Genomic DNA, 5647 nt, shown 5'->3' on the forward strand with positions numbered 1-5647 from the left:
CCCCACCCGCTAATGCCCCGTGTCTGTCTCCTGTTCCCCCCACATGCTCATGCCCCGTGTCTCTCTCTTGTTGCCCCCCACCTCCCCGCTCATGCCCCGTGTTTGTCTCCTGTTCACCCCAGCCCCTGCTCATGCCCCGTGTCTTTTTCCTGTTCCTCCCACCCCCCGCTCATGCCCTGTGTCTGTCTCCTGTTGCCCGCCACTGCCCCACTCATGCCCCGTGTCTGTTCTCCCCACCCCCAGCTCATGCCCGTGTCTGTTGTTCCCCCCACCCCCCGCTCTTGCCCCGTGTCTTTCACCCTCCCGCCCACCCCTGCTCTTGCCCCGTGTCTTTCACCCTCCCGCCCACCCCCGCTCTTGCCCCGTGTCTTTCACCTTCTCGCCCACCCCCGATCATGCCCCGTGTGTCTCTCTCCCTCCCCCCCACCCCCCGCTCATGCCGCATGCGTCTCTCTCCCTCCCCGCCACCCCCCGCTCATGCCCTGTGCGTCTCTCTCCCTTACCCCCACCCCCCGCTCATGCCCCGTGTGTCTCTTTCCCTCCCCCCACCCCGGCTCATGCCCCATGTGTCTCTCGACCTCCCGCCCACCCCCCGCTCATGCCCCGTGTGTCTCTCTCCCTCACGCCCAACCCCCACTCATGCCCCGTGTGTCTCTCTCCCTCCCGCCCACCCCCCACTCATGCCCCGTGTGTCTATCTCTCTCCCACCCACCCCCCGCTCATGCCCCGTGTGACTCTCTCCCTCCCCCCACCCCCCGCTCATGCCCCGTGTATCTCTCTCCCTCCCCCCACCCCCGCTCACGCCCTGTGTGTCTCTCTCCCCTTCCCCCACCCCCCGCTCATGCCCCATGTCTGTCTTCTGTTCCCCCGCTCATGCCCCGTGTCTGTCTCCTGTTCTCTCCACACCCCGCTCATGCCCCATGTCTGTGTCCTGTTCCCCCCACCCCCGCTCATGCCCCGTGTCTATCTCCTGTTGCCCCCCCACCCCTCCCGCTCATGCCTCATGTCTGTCTCCTGTTCCCCCCACCCGCTCATGCCCCGTGTCTGTCTCCTGTTCCCCCCACACGCTCATGCCCCGTGTCTCTCTCTTGTTGCCCCCCACCCCCCCCGCTCATGCCCCGTGTTTGTCTCCTGTTCTCCCCAGCCCCTGCTCATGCCCCGTGTCTTTTTCCTGTTCCTCCCACCCCCCGCTCATGCCCCGTGTCTGTCTCCTGTTGCCCGCCACCGCCCCGCTCATGCCCCGTGTCTGTTCTCCCCACCCCCCGCTCATGCCCGTGTCTGTCTCCTGTTCCCCCCACCCCTCGCTCATGCCCCGTGTCTGTCTCCTGTTCAACCCCACCCCCGCTCATGTCCCGTGTCTCTCCTGTTGCCCCCCACCCCCGCTCATGCCCCGTGTCACTCCTTTTGACCCCCACCCCCGCTCATGCCCCGTGTCTGTCTCCTGTTGCCCCTCACCCCCCGCTCATGCCCCTTGTCTGTCTCCTGTTGCCCCCCACCCCCGCTCATGCCCCGTGTCTGTCTCCTATTGCCCTCCACCCCCCGCTCATGCCCCGTGTCTGTCTCTGTTGTTCCCCCCACCCCCCGCTCATGCCCCGTGTCTGTCTCCTGTTCCCCCCACCCCCCGCTCATGCCCTGTGTCTCTCTCCTGTTGCCCCCCACCCCCCGCTCATGCCCCATGTCTGTCTCCTGTACCCCCCACCGCCCGCTCATGCCCTGTGTCTGTCTCCTGTTGCCCCCCCGCTCATGCTTCGTGTCTGTCTCCGGTTCCCCCCACCCGCTCATTTCCTGTGTCTCTCTCCTGTTGCCCCCCACCCCCTGCTCATGCCCCGTGTCTGTTTCCTGTTGCCCCCCACCCCCATCTCATGCCCCGTGTCTGTCTCCTGTTCTCCCCACCCCCCGCTCATGCTCTGTGTCTGTCTCCTGTTCCCCCCACCCCCTGCTCATGCCCCGTGTCTTTCTCCTGTTGCCCTCACCCCCCGCTCATGTCCCGTGTCTGTCTCCTGTTGCCCCCCACCCCCCACTCCTGCCCTGTGTCTCTCTCCTGTTGCCCCCCACCCCCCGCTCATGCCCCGTGTCTGTCTCTTTTGTTCCCCCCACCCCCCACTCATGCCCTGTGTCTGTCTCCTGTTACCCCCACCACCCGCTCATGCCCTGTGTCTCTCTCCTGTTGCCCCCCACCCCCTGCTCATGCCCCGTGTCTGTCTCCTGTACCCCCCCACCCCCCGCTCATGCTCGTGTCTGTCTCCTGTACCCCCCCACCCCCCCGCTCATGCCCCATGTCTGTCTCCTGTTGCCCCCCTGCTCATGCCCCATGTCTGACTTCTGTTCCCCCGCTCATGCCCCGTGTCTGTCTCCTGTTCTCTCCACACCCCGCTCATGCCCCATGTCTGTGTCCTGTTCCCCCCACCCCCGCTCATGCCCCGTGTCTATCTCCTGTTGCCCCCCCACCCCTCCCGCTCATGCCTCGTGTCTGTCTCCTGTTCCCCCCACCCGCCCATGCCCCGTGTCTGTCTCCTGTTCCCCCCACACGCTCATGCCCCGTGTCTCTCTCTTGTTGCCCCCCACCCCCCCGCTCATGCCCCGTGTTTGTCTCCTGTTCTCCCCAGCCCCTGCTCATGCCCCGTGTCTTTTTCCTGTTCCTCCCACCCCCGCTCATGCCCCGTGTCTGTCTCCTGTTGCCCGCCACCGCCCCGCTCATGCCCCATGTCTGTTCTCCCCACCCCCCGCTCATGCCCGTGTCTGTCTCCTGTTCCCCCCACCCCTCGCTCATGCCCCGTGTCTGTCTCCTGTTCCTCCCACCCCCGCTCATGTCCCGTGTCTCTCCTGTTGCCCCCCACCCCCGCTCATGCCCCGTGTCACTCCTTTTGACCCCCACCCCCCGCTCATGCCCCGTGTCTGTCTCCTGTTGCCCCTCACCCCCCGCTCATGCCCCGTGTCTGTCTCCTGTTGCCCCCCACCCCCGCTCATGCCCCGTGTCTATCTCCTGTTGCCCTCCACCCCCCGCTCATGCCCCGTGTCTGTCTCTGTTGTTCCCCCCACCCCCCGCTCATGCCCCGTGTCTGTCTCCTGTTCCCCCCACCCCCTGCTCATGCCCTGTGTCTCTCTCCTGTTGCCTCCCACCCCCCGCTCATGCCCCATGTCTGTCTCCTGTACCCCCCACCGCCCGCTCATGCCCTGTGTCTGTCTCCTGTTGCCCCCCCGCTCATGCTTCGTGTCTGTCTCCGGTTCCCCCCACCCGCTCATTTCCCGTGTCTCTCTCCTGTTGCCCCCACCCCCTGCTCATGCCCCGTGTCTGTTTCCTGTTGCCCCCCACCCCCCTCTCATGCCCCGTGTCTGTCTCCTATTCTCCCCACCCCCCGCTCATGCTCTGTGTCTGTCTCCTGTTCCCCCCACCCCCTGCTCATGCCCCGTGTCTTTCTCCTGTTGCCCTCATCCCCCGCTCATGTCCCGTGTCTGTCTCCTGTTGCCCCCCACCCCCCACTCCAGCCCTGTGTCTCTCTCCTGTTGCCCCCCACCCCCCGCTAATGCCCCGTGTCTGTCTCTTTTGTTCCCCCCACCCCCCACTCATGCCCTGTGTCTGTCTCCTGTTACCCCCACCACCCGCTCATGCCCTGTGTCTCTCTCCTGTTGCCCCCCACCCCCTGCTCATGCCCCGTGTCTGTCTCCTGTACCCCCCCACCCCCCGCTCATGCTCGTGTCTGTCTCCTGTACCCCCCCACCCCCCCGCTCATGCCCCATGTCTGTCTCCTGTTGCCCCCCTGCTCATGCCCCGTGACTGTCTCCTGTTCCCCCCACCCGCTCATGTCCCGTTTCTCTCTCCTGTTGCCCCCACCCCCCGCTCATGCCCGGTGTCTGTCTCCTGTAACCCCCCACCCCCCGCTCATGTGCTGTGTCTCTCTCCTGTTGCCCCCCACCCCCTGCTCATGCCCCGTGTCTGTCTCCTGTTCCCCCCACCCCCCGCTCATGCCCCATGTATGTCTCCTCTTGCTCCCACCCATGCCCCGTGTCTGTCTCCTGTACCCCCCACTCATGCCCGTGTCTCGCTCCTGTTGCCCCCCCACCCCCTCGCTCATGCGCTGTGTCTCTCTCCTGTTGCCCCCCACCCCCTGCTCATGCCCCGTGTCTGTCTCCTGTACCCCCCCACCCCCTGCTCATGCCCCATGTCTGTCTCCTGTTGCCCCCCTGCTCATGCCCCGTGTCTGTCTTCTGTACCCCCCACCCCCGCTCATGACCAGTGTCTGTCTCCTGTTCCCCCCACCCCCCGCTCATGCCCCATGTCTGTCTCCTCTTGCTCCCACCCATGCCCCGTGTCTGTCTCCTGTACCCTCCCACTCCGCGCTCATGCCCGTGTCTCTCTCCTGTTGCCCCCCACACCCCTGCTCATGCCCCATGTCTGTCTCCTGTTGCCCCCAACCCCCTCGCTCATGCCCCATATCTGTCTCCTGTTCTCCCCACCCCCGCTCATGCCCCGTGTCTGTCTCCTGTACCCCCCCACCCCCGCTCATGCCCCGTGTCTGTCTCCTGTTGCCCCCCCACTCATGCCCCGTGTCTGTCTCCTGTTCCCTCCACCCATTCATGTCCCGTGTCTCTCTCCTGTTGCCCCCCACCCCCCGCTCATGCCCCGTGTCTGTCTCCTGTACCCCCCCACCCGACGCTCATGCCCCGTGTCTCTTTCCTGTTGCCCCTGACTCCCCCGCTCATGCCCCGTGTCTGTCTTCTGTTCCCCCTACCCCCCGTTTATGCCCCGTGTCTGTCTCCTGTTCCCCCCACCCCCCGCTCATGCCCCGTGTCTGTCTCCTGTTGCCCCCACCCCCCGCTCATGCCCCGTGTCTGTCTCTTGCATTCCCCCACTCCACGCTCATGCCCCATGTCTCTCTCCTGTGCCCCCCACACCCCCTGCTCATGCCCCGTATCTGTCTCCTGTTGCCCCCCACCCCCCGCTCATTCCTTGTATCTGTCTCCTGTTCTCCCCACCCCCGCTCATGCCCCGTGTCTGTTTCCTGTTGCCCCCCACCCCCCTCTCATGCCCCGTGTCTGTCTCCTGTTCTCCCCACCCCCCGCTCATGCTCTGTGTCTGTCTCCTGTTCCCCCCACCCCCTGCTCATGCCCCGTGTCTTTCTCCTGTTGCCCTCACCCCCCGCTCATGTCCCGTGTCTGTCTCCTGTTGCCCCCCACCCCCACTCCTGCCCTGTGTCTCTCTCCTGTTGCCCCCCACCCCCGCTCATGCCCCGTGTCTGTCTCTTTTGTTCCCCCCACCCCCCACTCATGCCCTGTGTCTGTCTCCTGTTACCCCCACCACCCGCTCATGCCCTGTGTCTCTCTCCTGTTGCCCCCCACCCCCTGCTCATGCCCCGTGTCTGTCTCCTGTACCCCCCCACCCCCCGCTCATGCTCGTGTCTGTCTCCTGTACCCCCCCACCCCCCCGCTCATGCCCCATGTCTGTCTCCTGTTGCCCCCCTGCTCATGCCCCGTGTCTGTCTCCTGTTCCCCCCACCCGCTCATGTCCCGTGTCTCTCTCCTGTTGCCCCCACCCCCCGCTCATGCCCGGTGTCTGTCTCCTGTAACCCCCCACTCCCCGCTCATGCGCTGTGTCTCTCTCCTGTTGCCCCCCACCCCCTGCTCATGCCCCGTGTCTGTCTCCTGTTCC

Source organism: Ambystoma mexicanum, chromosome 3q (assembly GCF_040938575.1).
Source record: "Ambystoma mexicanum isolate Mex_15411 chromosome 3q, UKY_AmexF1_1, whole genome shotgun sequence".
NCBI classification, from domain to species: Eukaryota; Metazoa; Chordata; class Amphibia; order Caudata; family Ambystomatidae; genus Ambystoma; species Ambystoma mexicanum.